This window comes from Trichosurus vulpecula, chromosome 4, assembly GCF_011100635.1.
Source record: "Trichosurus vulpecula isolate mTriVul1 chromosome 4, mTriVul1.pri, whole genome shotgun sequence".
Taxonomy (NCBI): domain Eukaryota; kingdom Metazoa; phylum Chordata; class Mammalia; order Diprotodontia; family Phalangeridae; genus Trichosurus; species Trichosurus vulpecula.
In genome coordinates, this window is record NC_050576.1 from 248,556,270 (window position 1) to 248,583,898 (window position 27,629).

Genomic DNA, 27,629 nt, shown 5'->3' on the forward strand with positions numbered 1-27,629 from the left:
GGATAATGATTATTATTCCAATGCTAAGAGACCTGAATCTTTGCTCATTAAAGAGCTAAAATGTTCCTTGCTGTTTTGTCATTTTTTTTAAACAAAAGTAATGATGACAGCTTAATGAGTCATCTCTCTAGACTAGTCAGATTTTTAAAGACCACCATATGACTCCTACAAGTCAATTCAATTCCACAAACATTTAGCGAGTGCTTCCTGTGTATAAGAAAGACCCTGGGTTGGGTGCTGGGTATGCAAAGGTTAAAACAGAATGGTCCTTACCTTCCAACAGCTTACATCGATCTGCAGAAGATGCAATATGTAAACATATGAATAAATATCAAATATGTGCTAAGTAATACAAACTCACTGCAAGGGGGAGAAAGTGTTAGTCACTGGGAGAAGGGCACCAAGAAGGGACTCTTGGAAGAGGTGGCACACAAGCTGTGCTTTGAATAAAGCAAGAATTCTAACAAGGCATAGGTAGGGAAGGAAGGCATATCAGACCAATGGAAGATACTCTTGGAGGCTAGGCACATCGAATGCAATTCCTCATAAAAAGCTTAAGGTGATGAACTCATCACCCTCAGAAAGAATCAGTGGCATGTGTCTTCTATTGTTCAGATCTTCATTATTGAAACAAGCTAATGCATTGCTAACTAGAAATATGGTGAAATAAAGGCTCCATTTTTGGTCATCTGGGAAGAGGCTGAATGGAAATAAATGGCCTCTGTTTTGTGGAATGGAGATGGCCTGGTTCATACTAGGAGGGCGATTAAACTTTCATATAATAATGGATCGAATGTTATCCTTCTAAGAGGGTAGATGAGTACTGAGAAAAACATTAAAACTGACACTAAAAGATAAAGCCCACCATTTTGCACACATCCTTTACTTTTTAATGCTTTCTCAACCACCACACCACCCCCCCAAAAGTGTATGAACCATTAGGATTTTGTGTGTACATGATTCCCTAAGTTTAAATGATAATTTCCAGTAGCAGTATCAATGAAAAACTGTCTTCAAAATCCAGAGTGGTCCCTATGCAATGACTGCCTGATATGGTTGTGCATTTAGCCTGTGAGCTATCATTGTGAACAAATCAAGAGAATTGCTTGCCATCAGAAACACTGATTCATAGGAAGAATGCATTTTTCAATGTTCATTATACAAAGGGATAAAAACGAATGCAAACTTTGAAGACCATAACATGAGATCTGAGTAAATAAATGTGATTTTGTGGGGTTTTTTTTGTAACTTTGGCAGAACCAAAGTCACATTCTGTTATCTTTTAATGGTGGCCATATATCCATACCTCATAATCTAGTTACCTGTTAATCTCTATGTATTTATGTACAATGTCTGATATCTATTTTACTTTTCTTATTATGGGAAGAAATGGATTAGAATAACAAAGCATGGTCCTACAGTTTTCTTCCTTTGGAATTTGTATTTCTGTTGCCCTAAAGTATCATAATTGTGCAAGTTTAAGACGACATACGTTTGTCAATTGTTTTTAACAATCTCCATGATGCAGGTATGGTGAACAAGACTGCAGCTACTTTGTTATAATGACCACCATGAGTTTCCTACCAGTAAAATGGTGTTCCAACTGAACAGAACTTTAAAAATATTTTCAAGCTGAAACACAAACAGGAGAGTAAGGAATATTTTGAATACTTTTCTCTAGGATTCAAATGAATTTGTGATATCAATGCTGAAGCTGTTTCCTCCAATGAAACAGACTGAAATAAGTAATTATACTTTAATTCATTTAATAATGATTTTCATTTGAGATATATTTGTTTAGATCTGTTTTTACTAAAAAAAAAGTGGATTATGATCTGGGTTTCTCCCCTGTTCCATGGTATCTTGACCTGGAAGGATCCTTGGAGGCCATGAAAGGCCAACTCTTTCATTATACAGGTGAGGAAACAGTCCAGGAGAAGCTAAGTGATTTGCCTAGGGCCGCATAGTCACTAAATGTCTGAGGCAGGATTTGAACACAGATCTTCCTGGCTACAAGTACAGGAGTCAGTCAAAAAGCTTTTATTAAGAGCTTACTATGTACCCAGCATTCTGCAAAATCTGGGTACACAAACCTCTCTCTTCATTGTTCTCTGCTGCCTCTCAATAAGATTCAAGTTCAGATAAACAAGATATTTAGAAAAGGAGTTCAAAATTTATGTCAAGTAAAATATTGCTCTTGTTTTCATTTTTCTTTATTATATCCATTTATTTTCCAAAATATACCAGAAGATTTTAGAGGTTGCTTTGGAATGTTCAGGTGGCAATAAGGAAGTCATTTTTTAATGTTTTTCTTAGCTTTTGTTCATTATATTTTTGTTTATTATTATTATTCAAAGTCCAGCTCTGATCCTGAAACAACGGTAGACATATGGTTTCAAATGTCCTTTGAATACAAAAGCAGTAAAATACCCAATGCATAACTTGTAGAGTCTGAACTAGCAATTCAGGGTGGGAAATCTGAGTAAAACCATGTTTGTTTGTTTTTTTACTCATTCCTGATTGTAAATATCCAGGCTAGACAAGGTGTTCTATCAATGTATGTAAGAGGCACATTTTGAAGTTAGCTGCAGAACAAGGAACTAAGCCATCTATATGTCATGCCTTTCCTATAGGGAAACGTGATGGGATCATTTGTTATTTATGCTCTAAAAAAACCTTACTTCTCCAATGTTTCCTCCTTTAATGAGTGTATCATTTATATATATATATGTATGCCAATATGAAGAATGATATTCCTGACCAAGTGAAAAGAACCTGAAGATGTTATTGGTGTATCGGATCTTTAAGTACAGTGCTATATGGGAATTACTGGAATTCTTTGCCTTGGCAAGTTTCACTGAAATATTTTTAGAGGCAAAATGGCCAAAGGAATTCATAGGAAGCTGTCAACCATCATGGCGGCTCTTTGATGTTTGTAATTTTGTTTTCTTATGTGCTATTAGTTCAAAGTATCGGCCTTCTCCTCCTTTTCCAGTAATTAGTTGTTATAGGCTATCACTTTTTAATGTAAGCGAAAATTAGATAATTTGGTGATACTTGTGAAAACATGCTCCCAAATAAATTCAATTTATGGGCACTTCCCTGCTGAGATTTTGTTATCATTCATCTAATTATCTTGTCAAGCTCTCCCTTGAGACAATTGTTTGGTTTTTTTTTTTTTAAGTCAGTAAACTGAGAGACTTTCTCCAACAACTTCCTTTGCACTTGACATAATAACAGTGTGTTTCACATGCCCATCCGAAGTCTCATTAGAAGTTTCCAATTGACATAAAATGGACAGTAGCCCCCTCTTGATCCCTTTTCCTAAGCATTCTGATTTGATTTCATTCTGGAACTTAGCTGGATTTATAACCTGGCCAGAAATGAGCTTCAATTGACAAGGTATTTTTAAAGGGCTGCATAGAAGATTGAATTGACTATCCAACCTCCCGCTGTGCATAAGTGCCTTTTTCCTGGGTTTTGTTTATACTACTGTAGAATTGATTTCGTATTTGCAAATGCTATGGAAATCCAATTTAGAAAGAATCTTAGAGGATTACGGTTTTGTAAAGAGCCAATAATGTGAGGTGAATTCTTTTTTTAGAAAGGTTTTTCCCCCATTTAATTCAGCTTGATTTAATGGTAGACAAGCCCAGATCCATGCTATGAAGTATACTAGATGGTGTTTGGGTAGTTTTGCTTTGTTGTTATTTTTGCTGTTCCTCTTCCCCCCGCTGCCCCCCGCCTTTTTGGTGGTGACTACAGGTTTCCTTCTTTTCCCGCTTCCACCGAAAAGTAACACAGATAACTGATCTGTACACGACAAAGCTGGGAACGCAGGACCTTTTTTATATATACAAATTTTAACTGATGGTCAATCATTATGAAAGGAAATGTTTAACTCGATGAGATGATTCTTGTCTTTCAGCTCATTGAGGAGTAAAACAAAACCATGGGCTCCCCAGCACCATGTTTCCCAGAAAATATCCCATGTTTCTATTCCAGGATACTGACAAAACTCTAGGCAAGCATTTGAGGCCATTGGAGCCAACATGCTGGATTTTTCTACATGGAAATGAATCATAGTCATTAAAGCTTTAAAGGGATCTTTATAAGTACTGTAACAGAACAAAAAATCTGCAGATGAAATTAATACCAAGGGAGTATTTGCTAACGGCCATTGGCAAAGTTGAAATCTATGTTACACGGTGTATTGAATGGGATTGTTAGTGTTCTTGATGCCTCATTTCCACCAACCAGAAAAGAACAAAGCATATGTCATGACTTTTTTGTAAAAAATTTTTAAAAATAAAAATAAATAAAAATGTGGGAGAGTGTGCCTTCAGTTTACTGTAAGTGACTCAGTTTGTGTTTGGACATCCATGGCTTTCATTTAAAAAAAATATCATCATTAATAAACATTACCATGTTTTTCAACTTGTGTTGACTATTTTTAAACTTGGGCCTTGATAAAGTTGGCCAATTCTGTTTTAGAATCACAGGATTTCAGAGCTGGAAGGAACCTTAGAGACCATCCATACCTAGAAGAGAATGCCCTTATGAAATTTTTTGTCAAATAGTCATCCTATCTTTGCTTTCAGACTTCCAATAAGACAGAACCCACTACGTACAGAGGTTATCCAATCCACTTGTGTGATGGTTCTAATTGTTACAAAGATTTCCCTTACATCAAACCTAAAATGCCTTCTTCGCAACATCTTCCCATTTCTCCTAGTTCCATCCTCTTGGGCCAAGCTGAAAAAGAAAGTTTAATCAATCTTTCCTATGACAGTTCTTTCAAAGCTTGAAGCTAGCAATCTTGTCACTCCAAAGATTTTTATCCTCCATATTAAACATCCACAGTTCCTTCAATTGATGATCATATACCAGGAAATTGAGATCATTTTCCATTCTCTGGAATGCCCACCAGATCATTAGTGTCTTTCCTAAAATGCATGTTAAGAACAGAACACAGAATTCCAGATATGCACTTATCATAGAAGAGGAGTGAAGAATGATAACTTTCCTAACCCCAGCGTAAGATACTAGCCTCCTTGGTTGTCATAGCATACTGCTGATTTCGCCTGATTATGTGGTCCACTAAAATCCCCAGATCTTTTTTTTTTAATTTTTTAAAGACAGATCGATGCTTCCCCCATTCAATTCAATTTAACTCAGTGAAACACAGTAATTAGTTATTTAAGACCTACATTACTAAATATTTATTGTGTTCAAGGTACAGTGCCAAGGCAAGATTTTCATTGTGCTTTTCTTGTTCCTCTCCTACATTTGTTAAGAGAACATCCAGTCTAATTGGAATCATGATACTTCTGGCTCCTTTGAGCCCTTGATTTATGTCAAATGTAGCTAAGTAAATCACTTGAAGACTAAGTATTAGCAAAGCCCTAGAATGTTTTAATATTTTTATGCCTAACTCAACTCTCTACTAAACTTTCTTAACCAGTGATTCTTCACAGCTATAGGCTCCTATATTAAAGGCATGTGACAACCTACGGTTAAGCAAGAATGTCAAAAAACATACACCTCCCACAGTATATGGAGTGTAGACAAATCAAGGCAGTGTGGAACAGTGGATAGAGAGCTGACCTCAGAGCCAGAAACACCTGGGTTTAAGTCTCAACTCTGACATATGTTGTTGGCATGCCCTTAAGCCAGTGGTGTCAAAATTGAATAGGAACAGAGGCTACTAAAGAATACATAAGGTTCTCTACCACACATATTGAGTTTAAAAACCCCATATTTACATTACCTATGTTTTATTGTGTTTTTATTTATTTTATTAAATAATTCCCAACTATATTTTAATCTGGTTCAGACTGGGGAGTGACTTGGGACATGTGTTTAACACCTCTGCTTTAGGCAGTTCACAAGACTATAAATTGCAGAGAAAGGGTCAGTCCATATTGGTAGAAGGAGTTCCTCACTCAGATCAACAAAACTGGAGTGATTTAAAAAATAAGTTGAAACATTTGGTCTTTTACATAGTCCCTTAATGAGAAAACAATAAATATAAATACCCTTATAGAAACATTCCTCCTCTTATGCCCTCAAGAGCAATAATATTCTTAATTCTAGGTACTTTATTACTTAAAATATTTATTTTTAAAAACTGCATTAATAAGAAAAAAAACCCAAACGTATAGAGTGTTTAAGCCTTGCCAAGCACAATAAATTATATCCTTTGATCATTGCAACAACTTTTAGATAGGTAACGTTACTGTTCCCATTTTACAGGTGAGAAACTGAGGCAGAGTAGAGGAATGACTTGCTCAGGTCCCACAACTGGTAATAGTCAGATACAGGTCTCCCAGACCCCAAGGACAAAGACCCTCTCCATTACACCACAATGGCTAAAATTAGGTAACTGTAAATATATTGGACAATTCAGAAACATGTCCTCAGACGCGCCACTTTCCAAAATACTGTTTTATGTTTCACAAGTTTCTGTTTCATTGATCTGATACTAAATGTTTGCTATATTTTGATGTTTTATGCTGCTTTTTACTTTGCAGAATGCCCAGGGTCTGAAGGAGGAAGTGCTCATGTCTGGAATTTTTACACTAAAGTAGCATTTGTCCCTTTTATCCCTTGCACTTGGGAGTCATACTAGGAAGCTTCTCTCTACCTACTTGAACCCTAGAAGTAAATGGAGCAGTTTGTATAATCAGTGTGACTCACTGTGACTCTCACTGTTGCCCCCTGCAGTTCAGAATAGAAGCGGTGCATCCTTCTCCTCAGACGGTCATGGCATCCACTTTTTCTTCTCATTCCATCCCCTCCATCCCCTTAGAAATAACGATTTGTGGGATAAGAAACAGTCTTCCAAAAGAGGCTAGACTCCTTGAAAAAATGGTCCTTTGAGTGTTGACATCACTGAGAGCTCAGTCCAAGAGGAGGAGCAGGAGGGTATCAGAAGATGGAGAGATATTGTAAACTAGAGAGACTTATTCCTAGCCAGCTGCATGACACACAGCAAAGGATATGCTAACTTAATTACAGGGTTGGGAAAAGACCCCAGCTTTGTATGACTCAGATTGTCCTGGATGCCATCTGGGACACCAAATTATTGTTTTGGGTTTTTTTTTGTTTTTTGTTTTTTTAATCCAGGGGTGTAGTAGAAAACCCATTGTCCTGGGGCTCAGATTTTAATTTCAGTCCCAGTCCTTTCGCTCACTAAGGGAAGTCACTCCACACCCCCAATTCCCAGTTTCTTCACTTATAAAGTAGGACACTAGAGAATATTTTTGACGATTCCTGCCAGCTCCAAAACTTGAAAAGAAAAAATCAATATATTTGAGCCAAAGGACACATCCTGAGCTTCAGAGAAAGCAAGATTATGTGTGTGTGCATGTGTGTATAAATATGTACATATATAATGCACATGTATATTCATAAATGCATGTATGCATATGTATATTCATGCATGTGTGTACGTATATAGGATGTTACTATGTGCCAGGAACTGTGCTAAGCACTGTACAGATGTTATCTCAGTTGTTAAAACAATCTCAGGATGTAGGTGCTATTATGATCACCATTTTGCCATTGAAGAAACTGAGGCAAACATTGGTTAACTGACTTGCCCAAGGTCACCTAGCTTGTAAGTGTCTGTGGCTGAAATCTTAGGAATTCTATTGAACAGGTACAAAAAAAATATGCCAATAACAAAGGTGGACTTGATGCCTAATAACTCTTTACCTTATGAGGTTCTTTCTTCACAACAGAACCAGCTCTAGGCTAATTAGGTAAGTTGAGGTGAATCAATCAAAAGTCCCCCCAGTAAATGAGAGAAAAAAGTCATTGAGGTAGCTACTAGGAGTAACTCTCTCCTGCCTGTCATAGAATCTAGAGCTGAAAGGGACCTCAAATATCATGTGGTTCAAACCAGCTCACTTTTACAGGTGAAATTGATGCCCAGAGAGGTCAGTGATTTTCTCAGGGTGACATAGCTTGTAAGTGTCAGAGCCAAGATTTGGTCATCTAACTCCAAACTCAGTGTTTGGTCAATTACATGATACTGCCAACATAATTTGTCCCAGTTTCTGAATCACATGCAGCCCTTCTCCTGAGGATAATGTTTCCTCAATGTCTGTTATACAGTCATGAGTAAGATGTGGCTGTAAGAGAGATTCAGTTTGGACTTCAGGCACAGTGATAGTTTCAAACAGAAATAATTGTGCTTTTGATATAGAACTGACTCTCACCCAACAATCTAATTTTCAAAGGACAGGGGGAAAAGACCCAAAGTGATGCAGTGTTGGAGGAGGCAGTACACAGCGTGAGAAAGAGTTCAACCTTGGGAGTCAGAGGACCTGAGTTCAAATCCCACCTATGAAAGTTAATACTTGTAAGAATGCCAAGTCAAAAAAATAAATAAATAAATTACAGAAAAAGGATGCCGCGTAATTTCGCTTTCCAATTCTGTTCAACAGAATGTGAGAATTGCACGAGAAGGGCTCTGAAGTCCCTTCCAGCCCTAAATTTATGACCCCATGAGGTGTGGAAATATCACTAGAAAAGCTTACACTTAGTAACTATGTGACCTTGGGCCTCAGTTTCCTCTTCTGTAAAATGAAGAAATTAGACTAGATGGTTTCTAAAATCCCTTTTAGCTCTCAGTCTATGATCCTGTGATATTATAATGGGCCAGAAACTTGTTCGCCATGTACATAAAATCCAAGTTTGCATGAGCTGCCAATTGGATGCATTGATCAGAGAGTGTTCTAAGGGCCAGGTCTTCCCATTTGTTACTAGAGTAACCCCACTGGTACAATATTCCAATAAGTGCAAATACCAATAGGCAATCTCTGACCTACAAGGTCACCATGCATTCACCTTGGCCGTGGAGCAAAGGAAGGGAGAGGAGATGCAATGATATTTTCCTTAATAAAATTATACAAGTCAAGTTGGTTTGTTTTTAAAATGTTACTGGCAACTAAAACATGATGCCTTCAGATTTGCAAAGCCCTTACAGTTAGAGGCAGTATGAAAGTTGGATTCTGGAGGTGAATTGAGGTAAGTTTTTATTCTCCTTCACCAGAAAGGGAGTAAATGGAGGGCTTATTATTACCACTGATACCAAGAAGTAACCCATACCAGGTACCAGGAGGGGAGGGTTGGTATTTGCATTCAGGGAGTAAAGTAAGACACGTACTATGACAGCTTATTCTCTCTTCCCTGTCACATCTGGCTTCTTGTGATGCTCCTCACTGGACCTTGAGAGCCTGTCCTTCCCCCATCTCTAGCAAATCCACTCGGTTCTCGAATTAACCCTGAGGTAGAACTGCCTAGACTAGAGGATGACTGAATTAATTCTTAACTAGCTTCCCAAGACCATCTTTATCCCATCTAGCCATCTACAAACACATCTTTCCTATTCTATATAGTCCTCCATTCCTCCCCAACCCCATCTTATCATTCACATGTTTTTCACATCATGCTCAGGATAATGATATTAATATTACCATTATTTCTAGAGAGGCTGTGACAATCTACTATACTATGACTCCAATCACAATCCCTTTGCCTATAACTAGCTAAACCAAAGCTCTCTTCTCTGGCCATGATTCATTGTTACATCTTAATTCATTTATAATGTCAACTTATTAAAAACAGAGATTGTTTCACTTTTATATTATTATCCCCAGCACCAAACACAGTAATTGGAATATTTAACAAATGCTTGCTGATTGGTTGGTTGATTTTTGATGCAGATATTTTCTCTAGTAGACAGTTTCACATTTTATTCTAGCTTCATTGATTTTGTTCGTGCAAAAGCATTTCAATTTTATGTAAGGAAAATAATGTATTTTAGCTTTTGTGACATTATTCATTGTTAATAAGGAAATTGGTTTGAGCCAACAAAATACTTTAGGGAAATGTGTTGGGAGAAGAGGTTTTTTAATTTTGGAAAAGAAATTTTCAGGAAGGAGAGATATTAAGACTTTTTTTTTATCAGCACCCAAAAATGTGCCTTGATTTTTGACCATTCCTAGCTCTGGATACTAATTTGTATATACCAATTTTATGTTTATGCTGTATACATATTATACAGCATAAATCTAAAATTAAAAAATATTAATTTGAATATAATATACATATGTATGTGTGTGTACTTGTTGTCACCCCTATTAGAATGTAAGCTTCTTATGAGTAGGGATTGTATGACTCTTTGTACTTGTACTCCCAGCATTAAGGACAGTGCTTGGCACACAGCAGATGTTTAATAAATACTTGTTGTCGGATTGACTGATTTATGATTTCAATGACACAGAATCAGAAAATTTGAGAGTTGGAAGAGACGTCATTGGCCATTCAGTTCAACACTTAACTGAGCAAGAGACTTCTGTACACATGGATTACACATAGCTTAGTAATTGGGGAGTTTTCCTAGATGCCCTTGAATGTGTTGCTTTCATGAGGCCCCACTCTGGATAATAAATAGGTGCTTAATAAATGTTTATTTACTGACTAAAAAGAAAAACTCACATTTCTTTAGCACTTTCAGGTTTTTAAAATGCTTTCCTCATAGCAGTACTAAGAAATGGATAATGCAATAATATTACCCCCACTTTGAAGATGTGAAAGGTGAGGCACAGAGAGGTTGTGATTTTCCCGGAATCACACAACTGGTAAGTGTCAGAGGCAGTATACAAATGCAAGCCTCTCCTGACTCAAAGTCCAATATTCTTTTCACAACATCAAACTGACAAGGTAGTTTGTATAGATGACAGTGGGTATAGCTTCCCCCCTTCTTTCAATTTTGTAACCTGATAGTAAGTTGCTTTGGCTTGCTTAGAATTTTCTTCTAAGTCTACTGTGGTCCTAAGAATCTTAGAACAGGAAGCTTAGGATGGATGGTCTCCAGGGTCCCTCAGAGGGATTATGTTCTTCACACCCTAAGAGAGTGAGATTTCAGAATTACAGTAGAATGTTTCTAGCCCAGAGAAAGGTAGCAATGGAAATCTAATGGAGGAAAGAAATTCATCATGACTTGATGAGGTCCACCTCAAAGATTCAATAAGTATATGTTTGTCTTACATGTAATTTAATACACAGAGATATTTGTGAAAGGAAAAAATGGAATAGACCTCAAGATATTATTCCATAGAGCCTTGATTTGGAGTCTAGTGTAGAGCCAAAAAAGCAAATGGATATGTGTGGAAAAGGACAATTCCCAAAGTTCTAGAGTGGAAACATGAACATGTTAATTTACCCATGTGTACTCCCTGTGATAATCCTCTACCTTCTTTTGAACAGATAGTTCCATGCTAAACTGCATAGGCATAGAGAAAAGTGTCATTATGCTGGCAAATGGTATGTAGCTGTTGCTAAAAGAGTGTATGTATCTCAGGGATCTCCAGTATCACGACTGTTATAGGAAGGAATGAAAATATCCCTACCGGGCTATTTGAGGCCTTCCTAAGAGCAATTGAAGAACTGTGAACAGTGAGTGATTAAGGGTTTGCTTTCAGAAAACAAAATCATTGACATCTCTTCAACTGCTCTTCTCGGGTCTTCAAAATGGTTCCTGTTAAAGCTTGCCAGGGATAAAATTATATCAAAAGGGGAAAAAATGAGCAAAGAAGAGTGCTGATCCAAGAGTAAGAGAAGCAGAGAAAGTCAGGCTCCTCATGCAGCCCACAAGAAATAATAAATAACAATACCAAAGAGGAAAGAAAAAGAGCCATTCTCCAGTAGAGAGGGGGCCAAAAGTTATTTACAAACGGACATGTGATTTACCAGCAATCCTGTGAAAGAATGCTCCAAATCACTAATAACTCTGAAGTCCCACTTCACACCCATCAGATTGGCAAAGATAACAAAAGTTGAAAATGGCGATTGTTGAAGGAGTTGCGGAAGGGCAAACACACTAATTATGTTGTGTGCAGAAATATGAATTCATTCAACTATTATGGAAAACAGTTTGGAGCTATATCCTACAAATCATGAAAGTCTATAAAGCTTTTGACTCAGTGATACTCTACTATGCAAGTGACTCCAAAAGGTCAAGGACAGAGGGAAAGTACCCACATGCACCAAAATACTTATAGCAGCACTTTTTGTTATAGCAAAGAACTAGAAAAAAAATAAGTGCCTGTCAGGAAATTGTTGGCCAAATTGTGGTATTTAAATATAATAAAATAATATGGTACCATAAGAATGATGAATATAACTAATCAGAGAAAAATGGAAAGGCCTGTATGAGCTGATGCAGATGATCAGATGATTCTGTTGCAGAGCAAAATGAGAGGAATGAGGAAAACAATTTATACAATGACCACAATAATTATTCAAAATTAAAAAAAAATAATTGAAAGGAAAACAACTTTGACAAACTTTAGAACTCTAATCAACAAAGAAGTCATAATTTCAGAACATTAATCATGCAGTATGCCTCCCCCGTTTTGGAAGATGAATGTATAGAATAGAGCACACACATTCATGTATGGAGCATGTGTTGATTTATTTTGCTTGAGCATAGTTAGTTATTTTTTTAAATAATGGATATCCTCTCTGGGGGACAGGGTTACTAGCACTAGACATGCCCCCAAAAGGTGGGGAGAGGAAAAAGGATAGCCATAGATTGTTTTCAAATACACAGAAGAAAACAAAAAACCTTGTAGAATAATAACAATAGGGCAATTTTGTAATTGCATTCTTAAATTTAATGTACTTAAAAACTGCAGGTTACTGTACATGGTTTCATGTAAAATTATTTTGTATAGTGAAGTTTCTGCATTTGTTGACAAATTCATAATAATTTTTAAAGAGGTGAAATACTAAGGAACAGGAAAAATTACTTTTAAAATGTAGAGGGGGTTGTGTGTGGAACAGATTAATTAAAAAAAAACTTGTTAGTTTAAAAAATGTCAAACTATTTTTTAATTAAAAATGTAGACAAAATAACCAAACCAGGGCAGGGGTCAGGAGGAATGAGCACCAATATTTATTTGAATACCATGGAACAAATGGACTGACTAAAATACCAGAGACAATGAAGATAGAAAAAAAATTCTACAAGACATGCCAAGAAACATTTCAAGGTAGATAAAAGACACATTAAATTAAATTAAGTGGGAATTGGCAATTCTAAGAAAAGAGCATGGGAAAAATGGACAATCATGTGAGGAAATTAGCAAGAATTAAAAGATGAGAGAAATATAAAAGTGGAATTAATGAAGCAATTTATCAACTTCAATAGTCTAATAGGAAATCTCAGAAAATCCATAGAAGTGACAAACAGAATATTTATGGCAGTATAAAATGGACTCAAACATAAGGAAAAGAGCTAGAAATGAGAACTCAAAAATCATTGAAAATCCAAACTATTGTAAAGCATGCAGACACAAGTGATCATGATGTAGCAATCTTGGGATTACTGACATCCATGAGAACTTTGAAAAAAATACTACATTAGGAAGTTCTCAAAAAAACCTCCTAGAACTGGTAAAATAGAAATAGAAATAATTTACAGGACAAAGACATGGAAGAATCCGTGATGTAATACATCTAGAGATGTTATAATTAAACTCCAAAATTATAAAGATAAGAAATAATATTGCCAGAAGGAGAGAAGAAATGACTTATCAGGGGAAAAATAAGATCACAGTGGACATTTTAAGAAGAAAGAATCATGGAAATCAGAAGAAAAAATTACAAAAAGAGGAAAGATGGGCCATGATATGACAATTGTCTATCGACAGGAAAATTCAGTGTGATTTCTACAGATGGATAATTGTAAAAGATTTTGAAATTTTTAAAGATTGAGCTACATTCAGGAAGTCTAAGAAAAGAAAATAAGCTTCTCAGCCGAAATAATGAATGCTGATAAAATAGTCCTTAAGGTTCGCAAAACATTTTCCTCACAAGAAAACTGCAAAATATGATAGGTATTTCAAATATTATCATCCCCATTTGATCAGAAGAAACAAGAACAGACACTGCAAGTCCATGATCACAAAGTTAGTAAAAATCTAAAGCAGGATTCAAACTCAAGACTCTGAACTTAGTACTTAACCTACTACCCACTCCACACACCACCTCTCAAACCCATTTTCTTCATCCTTCTGATGGGGTGCTTGGGTGCTTGTGCTTGGACCCTAATTCTGACAGCCTTTACTTGGGTGCCTGTGCATGAACCCCAATTCCAAAATCACATCCAGGTCTAAAATCACATCTTTCCCTAGCTTCAAAACATTGACCCTAGCAGTTTCTCTCTAGCAAAGCAGGGCAGCATGCCCTAGAAAAATACTTATCTCTCCTCCTGATACAGTGGGCAGCTGTGCCTATCTACTTCCCGTGTACTAAAAATTGGCTGTGCACTGGGTCATGACAATATTCACTACTTACTGACCTTACTGATATGTATATCCTAGATATAGTCAAATGTATACTCTCTTACATTTATTTTGTCTAACAAGACATTTTATGAGAGCCATCTACATATTCCCAGTCATCCCTGACAGCTAGTTAACTTAGTGACATTTTACAGTCAAAACCACTCCTCCCAGTAGCCTCACCTTGGGCTATTTCCCAGTGAACTCTGGGTAATACACCTGCACAGTAGATACAAAAAGTGCATGTTCCTTTAAGAACTGACCACCCCTTAACCACTCCCTAATCCCACCCCAAAACATCTAATTGATATGTTTCACTCCCAAATCTTGTATATAAGCTCTCCCTGCACCCCTCTAAGGTTGCAGGTTCCCTAAGAACTGTTGCCCACTGTAAAGCATACTAAAATTTTGCCACCTTGACTTAAAGAATGCTTGAGATCATGAATTCATTCCAGTCAGCCCCAACCCTCTCCAGTACTCAGGTCCTTGAGGGGCACTCCCCTTCAATGACCCCATCTGGGAACTCCAGTCCTGGGAACTTTAGTTTTGGGATTCCTGAATCCCTGGGTTTTTCTCCCTCAACACTTTCTTTCTCTCCCCTCCAAAAAAAATAGTAAGGTGTAGAAGTACTAAGACCATTGTGTTGGATAAGTTACTGAAAGTCTCAAAAGAACTTTTCCTAGAAATAGAGTCTGGAGAAAGAATTCAAGGAGAGAAGAGGGGGCATTCTAATTCTGAAATGAAGAACAAGTCTTTAATAATGGAGAAGTCAAAGTTATTCTACACTGGTTTTAATACAAGAAAGACAAATTTCATTTAGGATTATTTAGTTAAGTTTTTGACTCCATACTAGAATGCATAATGATAATGAGTAAATCCCCTCCCCAAAAATGACGAAAGACCAACACAAAACCTGCAAACAGGCTTCACACTCCCATTCCCACCCTCCAAAAAGATTGAAGAATGGATTAAAAAGTAGAATCCATCAAGGTGTTCCATACATGAAATACATTTACATGGATGCACATGGATTCAACTGATCTAAAATTTAGCCTCCTAATGAATCTGCTTTAGATATTTATGGGCTCTGTGACCTTGGGCAAGTCATTTGCTTTCTTCTAATCTGTGAAATGGGAAAGCTGCTGCTTGTAATATCCACCTCCCAAAGTTCTTGTGAGGATAGCATTTTGCAAGCTTCAAAGTGTTATGCAGTAATAAGGATGATAGATGATGGTAATGATGATTCTTAGGATTTATAAAGCACTCAAGATTTACAAAATGCAACATATAGCATATGTTATCTCATTTCATCCTCACAGGAACCCTGGGAATTAGATGCTATTACTATTCCCATTTCACAAACAAGTAAACTAAGTCAAGGAGAGCTGGAGTCACCTGACCATGGTCTCACAGCTATCAAAATACCTGGGGAAGGATCCACTTTTAGTTCTTCCTGATCCCCAGTTCAGCACCCTAGTCATGAAGCCACCTAGCTGCCATATATACAGGTGAGCTGCTGTTAACTGCAAGTCATGTCATCATTTCCCTGATGTCATGGTCCTCTTCAAAAATGAAGGACAAACACAACTTGTGAGTAGACCGAGCTGCCTGAATGGGAACCCAGCTAGTTGGGTAACTCAGCTCATCCTCTCCCTCTCCTTCTCCTTCTCCTCTCCAAAGTAAGGTAAATTTTGATGGCTAGAAGCTGCCCATTTAACTTGGGGCTTACTGAATAGATTTCTTTCCTTCTCTTTCTCTTTCTTCCTTCCTTCCTTCCTTCCCTTCCTCCCTCCTTCCTTCCCTCCCTCCCTCCCTCCCTCCTTCCTTCCTTCCTTCCCTCCCTCCTTCCTTCCCTCCCTCCCTCCCTCCTTCCTTCCTTCCCTCCCTCCCTCCTTCCTTCCCTCCCTCCCTCCTTCCTTACTTCCTTCCCTCCTTCCTTCCTTCCTTCCTTCCTTCCTTCCTTCCTTCCTTCCTTTCTTTCTTTCTTTCACAAAACCTTAAATCTAGTACATGCTGAAGCTCATAGATTGGACCACAATAGGTCCCTTCCCAAGCTCCAGGCTGTATTTTGGGCCCTCCTGACTTAGAGGGAGTGTCAGTGGTAACTGTTTCTCTTTGGAATAGCAACCCCTGAGGTTCTTCTCCTGTCAGCTTGATTTTTTTTTAGTTTTTTTCCTAATTAAAGGGGCCATCCTTTGACTCACTTCTTAAAGAGGTCTATGCACTGAATGGGCTTTACCTCACTCCAAATGAGTACATGAAAAGGCCTTAACCTAAAAGAGCCAAGGTCTCGCATTGCACCCTGGGTCATGTTCAGTCATACTGATGAATATGTGGTCACTGGATCCAGATGGTTCTGGAGGAGAAAGGGCTTGCACACCCCTCCCTCACTCAAATCAAAGTCAACTGCAAGTCATGTCATCAGTTCCCTGATTTTCCTTGTCACCCTGTTGTTGCTATGATGACAATGACAGGTTTCTGCTGTCCCAAAAACGTGAAAGAAAAGGTACTTAGTAAGGGGAGGGCAGGGAATGTAGCTTCTATTTTAAATGTCAAACTATTTTTTCTTTATAATTGTTTATTTGTGACACGTTGCAGCCAGATCATCCCCTCCCTACACTTCTGCATTGTCATTGGGGAGATAGCTTCATTTTTTCAGAGACCTCCGTGTTTCATGACCTGTAGTCATACAAATAACATAATTCAGTCAATCAACTAGGGTTTATCGAGTGCCTACTACAGGTCAAACACTGCGCTGATTGCTAGGGATACAAGGCAGTTAAAAAAAATTCCATTCTCAGGAAGCTCACCTGCTCATGAGGGAGAAACAACATTCAAACAATTATGCACAAGCAAGACATAGACGGGAAAATTTGAGGGTAGCCTCAGAGTGAAAACACGAAGAGTAAAAAGAATTGGGAAGACTTCTTGCAGAAGGTAAGATTTCAGCTGAAATTTGGAGGTAGCCAAGGAAAGCAAGAGACAGAGATGAAGAGGAGCATATTCCAGGCATGAAGGGAAGGGAGGGGATATGTAATGTCTAGTTCAAAGTAGATTAGTGTCACCAGATGACAGATTAGGTGGAAGGGAGTAAAGTGTATGACTGGAAAGGTAGGAAAGGGCCAGATAATTAAGGACTTTGCAATCCAAATAGGTGATTTTTAAAAATTTTATCATGAAGGTAACAAGGAACCTCTGGAGTTTATAGAATGTGGGGTGGTGGTGTTTGATACAGTCAGAACTGAATTTTAAGAAGATTATTTTGACAGATGAGTGCAATCTATCTTGGAGCGGGGAAAGATTAGAGTCAGGGAGGCTAACCAGAAGTCAATTTCTATAGTCCAAGTCTGAGAGGATGAAGGCTTGCACCAGGACGGGGCAGTATAAGAGGAGAGAAAGGGGTATATAATATGAGATGCTACCAAGGTGGAAATGGCAGTATTTGACAATGATTGGACATGAGCAGATAAGAAAGAGTAAGGGGTCAAGGATGATACCTCAACAAGAAAATTATTGTTATTGAAAACGATGAACCTTTGGTCCAGTGAGAAGCTTGGGGTCATTAGAATTATGATTTCCCATTGGCAATCCCCTCCATGCTGCTCCTCCTATAAATTTCAGAACCTAGTTCAATGTCTGTTTGCAATGTCTGCCCAAGAGAGACATAGATAATATATAAATGCACATCAGAACATATGTGTGTACACATTCGTAAACATATACAATATACATGTATGTTTTCTATAGGTCATCTAGTAAACTCTAAATCATGATTTAGACAGTAGGCATTCTTTATCCACTTGGTTTTCCCTGTGTGGATAGTAAGGTCAAAATCTTTTGAGTCATTATTGTTCTCACTTAAGAAGTTCTGGAGGAGGTGGAGCCAAGATGGTGGAGAAGAGGCAGTGATTCATTAGCGTTTTCCCCCAAACTCCTCTGAAAACCTTTAAATAATGCCATAAAACAATTCCTAGAGCAGCAGAATCCACAAAAGGATGGGGTGAAATAATTTGCCAGCCAAAGACAACTTAGAAGATAAACAGAAAATGTCTGTCCCACTTGGTAAGGGGGGAACATAGTCCAGTGCAGGCCACACCAGCATACACAGGGCCCCAGCAAACCAGAAACAGGCCTTGGGAGCCACTGAATAACCACCAGCAGCAGCTCCTTCCTGAGTTCTCAGCCCACAGACAGTGAGGGAGTCAAATAACTGGTAAGAAGGAGATTACATGGGGTCTCTTTTCAAGCACTGAGGGAGGACTCTGTTGCTTTGTCCATACTCGGATCCAAGTTGCAGTCCTAGGTGGCAGTCTCAGGGCGAGGAGAAGTATTAGGATACCACAGCTTTCAGCCACAATGTAGCAGGACACTAGTCTCAGTTCCAGGGCGGAAATGAATGCTTGTGGTCACTAACAAACCACAGCACAGGACAGGAGAGTAGTAAACACACCTCTCCTTAGATTGTACCACCTTGGAAAACTAAAAACTTATGTGTCCCTAGAAGTATCTCTGAAAACAGCTGCATAAAACCCCTGAAGATTGGGGTAGTGTACCCACAACCCTGGAAGCAGAGTCTCACTGTACCAAAGAGTTAAAAATCAGGAAATAGGCTAGTAAAATGATTAAACAACAACAAAAAAATCTGACCATAAAAAGTTACTATGGTGACAAGGAAAATCAAAACATACACTCAGAAGAAGATAACAAAATCAAAGCTCCCACACCCAAAGCCTCCAAGAAAAATATGAATTGGTCTCAGACCATGGAAGAGCTCAAAAATGATTTTCAAAATCAAGTAAGAAGGGTAGAGAAAAAAATGGGAAGACATATAAGAGTGAGGCAAGAAAATTGTGAAAAATAAGTAACAGCTTGTTAAAGGAGACAAAAAATACCGCAGAAAATAACATCTTAAAAAACAGACCAGGCCAAATGGTGAAAGAGATACAGAAAGCTAATGAGGAAAAGAATCCCTAGAAAAGCACAATTGGACAAATGGGGAGAAAAGGTACCAAAAATTCACTGAAGAAGGAAAAAAGAACTCCTTATGAAGTAGATTAACCAAATGGAAAAGGAGGTACAAAAATCCAATGAAGAAAATAATTCCTTCAATATTAGAATTGAGCAAATGGAACCTAATGAGAATTACGAAGCTAATGTAGTTATGAGAAATCAAGAAACAATAAAACAAAACCAAAAGAATGAAAAAATAAAAGATAATTTGAAATATCTCATTGGAAAAACAATTGACCTATAAAATATATCAAGGAGAGATCATTTAAAAATGATTGGACTACCTGAAAGTCATGATAAAAAAAGAGCCTAGACATCATTTTTGAAGAAATTGTCAAAGAAAACTGCCCTGACATTCTAGAATGAGAGGATAAAATAGAAATTGAATGAATCCACCAGTCACTCCTAATCCCAGAATGAAAACTCCAAGGAATATTATAGCCAAATTCCAGAGCTCCCTGGTCAAGGGGAAAATATTACAAGCAGCCAGAAAGAAACAATGCAAGTATTGTGGAGCCACAGCCAGGATAAGATAAGATTTATCAGCTTCTACTTTAAAGGATCAGAGGGCTTAGAATATGATATTCCAGAGGGCAAAGGAGTTTAGGATTACAATCAAGAATAATCTACCCAGCACAACTTCAGCAGAAAAAAAAAAATGGAAGTTCAGTGAAATGGAGGACTTTCGAATATTCTTGATGAAAAGTAAAACAATTTGACTTTCAAATATAAGACACAAGAGAAGCACAAGGAAGTGGGGCAGAGCCAAGATGGCAGCAGGAAAGCAGGGACTAGCTGAAGCTCTCCCCGAAATCTCTCCAAACACCTGTAAAAATGGCTCTGAATAAATTCTAGAGCTGTGGAACCCATGAAATAGCAGAGGGAAGCAGGTCTTCAGCCCAGGAGAGCCTGGATGATCATTGGGAAGGGTCTATCATACGGTGCTGGGAGCACAGCACAGCCCAGCATGGGTCATGCCAGACAGACCAGACCAGGAGTGGACTGGAGCAGGCCAGAGGGCCATGAATCATTGAGCTGTGGCAGTTACCAGACTTCGCAACCCACAAACACCTAAGACCATGGAGCAGGTTAGTGGGAAAACTGCTAGATCAGGTTAGAAAGTGGTCTAGCCCTAGCCCCAGGGGTGGTGGAGGTGATGCATTGGCGGTGACAGCAGCAACAGGAAGCTCCTGCAGCTGCTTCCAGAACTCCAGTGTCAGCTGCTTCTGGAGTCCCTGGCTCACACAATGGGAGGAATCAAGCAGCAGATCAGAGAAGGAGTGCTTTGCTGGCACAGAAGCAGCATTGCCCTGCTTGCATCTGGTTTGCAATCTTGTTGGCAGATCTTGGGGGAGGAGCAGTGGTGCTGTGGCAGAGCTTGCTGTATAGAAGTACCTCTGAAAACAGCAGCACAACCCCTGAAGCTTGGGACAAAGCACTCTACTCTACAAGAAGTCATACCCTGACAAAATGTTCAAAGGTCAAGTAGTTGGCTGGGAACATGGCCAGGCAGCAAAAAAAGATGCAGACTCAGACTCAGACTCTAGAATCTGTTTCCGGTGATAAAGAAGATCAAAACATAGAGCCAGAAGAAGTCAACAAAGTCAAAGAGCCTACATCAAAAGCCTCCAAGAAAAACATGAACCAGTCTCAGGCCATGGAAGAGCTCAAAAAGGATTTGGAAAAGCAAGTTAGAGAAGTAGAGGAAAAATTGGGAAGAGAAATGAGAGTGATGCAGGAAAAACATGAAAAACAAGTCAATGACTTGCTACAGGAGACCCCAAAAAGTACTGAAGAAAATAATACCTTAAAAATAGACTAACTCAAATGGCAAAAAAGCTCCAAAAAGCCGATGAGGAGAAGAATGCCTTGAAAGGCAAAATTAGCCAAATGGAAAAGGAGGTTCAAAAGACCACTGAAGAAAATACTATCTTAAAAATTAGATTGGAACAAATGGAAGCTAGTGACTTTATGAGAAAACAAAATATTATAAAACAGAACCAAAGGAATGAAAAAATGGAAGACAATGTGAAATATCTCAGTGGAAAAACCACTGACCGGGATAATAGATCTAGGAGAGATAATTTTAAAATTATTGGACTACTTGAAAGCCATAATCAAAAAAAGAGCCTACACATCATCTTTCAGGAAATTATCAAGGAAAACTGCCCTGATATTCTAGAACCAGAGGGTAAAATAGAAATTGAAAGAATCCACCAATTGCCTCTTGAAAAAGATCCCCAAAAGAGAACTCCTAGGAATATTGTTGCCAAATTCCAGAGTTTCCAGATCAAGGAGAAAATACTGCAAGTAGCCAGAGAGAAGCAATTTGAGTACTGTGGAAACACAATCACAATAACACAAGACCTAGCAGCTTCTACACTAAGGGACTGAACATCTTGGAATATGATATTCTGGAGGTCAAAGTTGCTAGGATTAAAACCAAGAATCACCTACCCAGAAAAACTGAGTATAATACTCTGAGGCAAAATATGGATTTTCAATAAAATAGAGGACTTTCAAGCTTTCTCAATGGAAAGACCAGAGCTGAATAGAAAGTCTAACTTTAAAACACAAGAATCAAGAGAAGTATGAAAAGGTAAAAAAGAAAGAGAAATCATAAGGGACTTACTAAAGTTGAACTGTTTTATTTACATTCCTACATGGAAAGATGATGTGTGTAATTCATCAGTCCTTTCTCAGTATTAGGGTAGTTTAAGTGAATATACATATATATAGACAGAGGGCACAGGGTAAGTTGAATATGAAGGGACAATATCTAAAAAAATTAAATTAAATTAAGGGGTGAGAGAGGAATATATTGAGAGAGGGAGAAAGGGAGAGATAGAATGGGGTAAATTATCTCACATAAAGTGGCAAGAAAAAGCAGTTCTGTAGGAAACAAACAGAGGGCAGGTGAGGGGGAATGAATGAATCTTGCTCTCATAGGGTTTGACTTGAGGAGGGAATAACATACACACTCAGTTGGGTATCTTACCCCACAGGAAAATAGGGGCAAGGGGATGAAAAGGGGGGGGACGATAGAATGGAGGGCAGATAGAGGGAGGAGGTAATCAAAAGGAAACACTTTTGAAAAGGGACAGAATCAAGGGAGAAAATTGAATGAAGGGGGACAGGATAGGATGGAAATATAGTTAATCTTTCACAACATGAGTACTGTGGAAGTGTTTTACATAACGATACATGTGCGGCCTATGTTGAATTGCTTGCCTTCTTTGGGAGGGTGGGTGGGAAAGGAAGAGGGGATAGAATTCGGAACTCAAAGTTTTAAAAGCAGATGCTCCAAAAAAGTTGTTTTTGCATGCAACTGAGAAATAAGATGTACAGGGAGTGGGGCATAGAAATCTATGCTGCCCTACAAGAAAGTAAGGGGAAAAGGGACAGGTGGAGTGGGGTGACAGAAGAGAGGGCTGACTGGGGAAAGGGGCGATCAGAACGTACGCCATCTTGGAGAGTTGGAAGGGTAGAAATAGGGAGAAAATTTGTAACTCAAAATCTTGTGGAAATCAATGTTGAAAACTAAAATATTAAGTAATAAAATAATTGTTGGGAAAAAGGTAAACAGGAAAGAAAAATGATAAGGAACTTAATAAGATTAAATTGTTTATATTCCTACATGGGAAGATGATACTTGTAACTAATAAGAACTTTTTTCATTTTTAGGACAGTTAGAAGGAATATATATTGAAAGAGATTACAAGTGTGAGTTGAATAAGAGGGGATGATACCTAAAAAATAAAATTAAGGGATGAGAGAGGAATCTACTAGGAGAAAGAGAAAGGGAGAGGTAGAAGGTAGTAAATTATCTCCCATATAAGAGGAGAAAAAGCTTTTACAAAGGGGGTGCAGAGGGGGAGGTCAGGGGGATTGAGTGAAACTTAATCTCATTACAATTGGTTCAAAGAAAGAATAGCATACATACTCAAATGGGTATAGAAATCTATCTTACCCTATAGCAAAGTAGGAGGGGAAAGGGATGTGAGAAGAGCGGGTGAGAGAAGGAAGGGCAGTGTGGGGGAGAGGGTAGTCATAAGTGAAATATTTTGAGGAGGGACAGGGTAAAAGGAGAGAGAGTTGAATAAATGGGGGATAGGATGGAGGAAAATGCAGCTAGTAAGAGTAACTGAAAAAAATTGAAGCAAGTTTCAATTGAAGCAAGTGATCAAAAGATGTGAATAGTTTTCAGATGAAGTAATCAAAGCTATCTATGGCCATATGAAAAACTGTTCTCACTATTGACTGGAGAAATGCAAATCAAAACAATTCTGAGGTACTACCTTATACCTATCAGATGGGTTAATAGTACAGAAAAGGAAAATTACAAATGTTGGAGCGGGTGTGGGAAAAATGATACATTAATGCACTGTTGGTGGAGTTGTGAACTGACTCAACTATTCTGGAGAGCAATTTGCAACTATGCCCAAAGGACTATAAAACCATATATACATTTTGACTTAGCAATATCCCTGCTAGGTCTGTATTCCAAAAGTTAAAAAAAAAGAAAAAGAAAAAGGACTTATATGTACAAAAATATTCATAGCAGCTCTTTCCTGTTGGCAAAGAATTAGAAATTGAGGGGATGCATATCAATTGGGGAATGGCTGAACAAATTGTGGTATGTGATTGTGATGGAATACTACTGTGCTATAAGAAATGATGAACAGAATGCTCTCAAAAAACCTGGAAAGACTTACATGAGCTGATGCAAAGTGAAATATACTGTGAACAAAGTAACAGCAATATTGTAAGATGATCAGCTGTGAATGACTTAGATATTCTCAGCAATAAATGATACATGGACTTGTGATTAAAAAAATGCTATCCATATGCAGAGAAAGAACTGATGGTGTCTGAATACAGATTTAAGCATACTTTTTTTTACTTTCTTCATTTTTCTTGAGTTTTTTTTTAATCTGTGTTTTCTTTCCAAACTTGACTAATATGGAAACGTTTTGCATGAATACACATGTATAGCCATTGAATTCTCAATGGGGGGTGTGGGTGGGGAGAGAGAAAGGGAGAAAATTTGGAACTCAAAAGTTTTTAAAACAAATGTTAAAAATTGTTTTTACAATTGTAATGGGGGAAAATAAAATACTAAATAAATTTTAAAACAAATCAAAGCAAAGAGAAAAAGAAAGAAAGAAAGAAAGAAAGAAAGAAAGAAAGAAAGAAAGAAAGAAAGAAAGAAAGAAAGAAAGGAAGGAAGGAAGGAAGGAAGGAAGGAAGGAAGGAAGGAAGGAAGGAAGAAAGAAATGATATTTCTATCAGCAAACGGTATTACCAAACTAACCAAAAACAGTAGTGCTTCTGTAGGGGAAAAAACAAATAGCAGCTTTAGAGGCTAAATGTTCTACGATGAAGCCCTATGAGCGTGATTTCTCTTGCTAGGGGTGAGAGAATGAAAGTTAATTCTTATGTCTAGAGATTTTCCTAGTTATTTTCCCTGCTAATCTATTTTAATTAAAAGTCTTTTAAATTAACATAAAAAGGAAGCTCTGCAATGGTCCCAGGCCTTTATGAAATTAGGACAATATCATTCCTAAACATGAATTTCTGGAGAACTTTACTGTCCATAAAGGATCTCTCCTTAACTTAGACTTGGCACTAGATCTCTTCCCATGAAATCACATAGACATTTGCGGAAGACATATCTCTTCATTTGATGTATCTGGAAAAAAAGGATCGAATAGAGAGGGTCCACATTAAAAAGGATGAAATTACATTATGTGGGGATTTTATGTGTAGGGATAAGAAGGGTGTCCCTCATTGGATTATGCTTGACTGCTGTTGTTTTGCTGATAGCACAAACAGAATCTCTGATGGTTGGCAAAGAATACTCTTCTTGAAGGAACTGCCTTCTTTGTAGAATACAAGTTTGAGCTAAGAGGCCAGCTTTCTTTCTCAATCTTCAAAACTCATTTTCTTTAGTTTTATGGATTTGTATTCCCTCCTCATTCTCTCAAGGACGAATGAATATCCACTGGCAGTAGAAGTGTATGACAGACCACATGTCCTTGCCCATGCGACCTGACAAAGAAGTTTGGACTCATCTTTGGACTTTCAGTTTTATTTTCTGACACATATCATAGACCAGACTTAAGAGTGGACTTCTTCAACCTTGCAGTAGCTGAATCATGGCTACATTTCCTCCAGAAATTCCCAGCAAAAGCAGATACATGTGCCTGCCCCAATATGTATCATAATTTTCATGAGCCCCAATTCCTGTATGGAAGATGGAAAAAAAATTGAATCCCATATGTTCCGAGGCCTTTTCTGGCTTACAGACTTTAAAGTCCTGCTCCTTGACCCTTACCTTTATTCCCATCCCTCTCCGCTGCTTTTCTAGTTTTATTTTCTGTCTTGTCTCACCCATTAGAAGGTAAGCCTCTTAAGGGCAGGAACTATCTTTCTTTTTGCTTCTTTTCATATCCTCAGTACTTAACACAGTGCCTGGCACATATTAAAGTATTTACTAAATGCTAGTTCCTTCATTCCTTATGCATTGAATAACATTATTCTGAGAAGAGATCCATAGGTTTTACCAGACTGCCAAAGGAGTTCATAACAGAGATTAAGAATCCCTGGTCAAGAGAAAGAAGTCTGTTTCTTGATGAGCCTTGGGAAAAGAATGGGATAGTTCACATAGGTCTGATGCAATGTTCTCTTTGGAGAGCAAAGCCAGTGAGAGAAGATCCAGTAAAAAGGAGATTGCTTCTTCATCAGAACCCTTCAAATTCTGATGACCTTCCAACAACTGTAAAACCCATAGAATAATTTTCACATGTCCTGTGGAGATTGTGTAAGGTACATTGAGGAAGGGGGCTCACTGATACTACTTATGTGCCTTATGTATTTTCTGTATTTGTTCATAAGATCCTACGTAACTTAGGCAATTTCTGTCGGATGAAATAAAGATCATTCTGTACTCTATTACTATTTGATATCTTGAATATTTGTACATGAAAATAAGGATCCTATTGGTTTGACTGTGCTAGAAGATTTCCCTGGAGCAAACAATATGGAAGTAATGAGCCAAAGACAGAGAATAACCCTCTGGTCATCAAATCGCCAAAATCAGACATGGATGGGGTCATGAACCAAGAATTTGTCAGGGACCCTGGGACAAAGTTTCCAACTCACTTGATATTAACCCTCATCGGGCCATTGAATAAGATTATCTTGGTTGTTATGTCTCACAAAGAATCTTAAATAATTTAGCAATTATGAGAGACTCCTTGTTGAATTACAGCCTCTAAGGTGACATTTTGCTCTATGAATGAATGAATGAATCAGAGACAACATAAACACAATGAAAAAAAGGTTTTTGTATTCTCCATATCCTTGAGTCAATGGCTTAATAGTAAAGCTATGATCATGGCAAGATGACATAGTGGATAGAGGCCTCTCCTCAAAGCCAGGGAGTCTTGGGTTTGAGTCTCACCTATGATACACACTGGTTGTGTGATAATGAGCAAATCGTTCCATCTCTCAGTACTCTAGGAAACTCTAAGACTATAAGTTGTAAAGAAGGTAGCAACCAGCACTGCTTGAGGGAATTTCTTCTTCAGGTAGTTCCCTCCACCAATGATTTTACTGATGTGGTGCCTGCTCCTATTCCTAACAAAGCAGTCTATTGTGGAAGCCTGCCTTCTCACATATTTATCAAGGATGTTCTCAATGTGTGTTTAGTTTATTCTCATAAATATTTAGCAAGAATTTCTAGCATTCACATACAACTTCAAGTTTTGCACAGTACTTTATAAATATGATCTAATTTGATCCTCACAACATCCCTGGGAGATATGTGTCATTATTATCATCCCTATTTATAGCTGAGGAAACAAACAGAAATTTGGTCACAGTCATGCATCTAGTAAGACAGTTAGACAACTAGTAAGTGTGTGAGTTCAGATTTGAACTCAGGTCTCCTCGACTCGAGTCCAGTGCTCTATTCTCTGGGCCAACTAGTTGACTCACAAAATTAAATGCGAATCAGAAAGTATATGAATGAGTCAGAATTTGTTGGTATTCTCTGAGTATTTTTTTTAGGGTGGGGTGTTAAATAAGGTCTGATGTCTTTCCATTATTTGATATCTTCCCCTCCTTCAAATGCTTTGAGGATCAATCTCTCAAAATTATGTCACTTCCAGCAGAGGCATCCTATTCATATAATTGGTCTGGTTCAGCTATCTTTGTCAGATTCATTCTTTTCAGTATTATTTTCACTTCATCAGT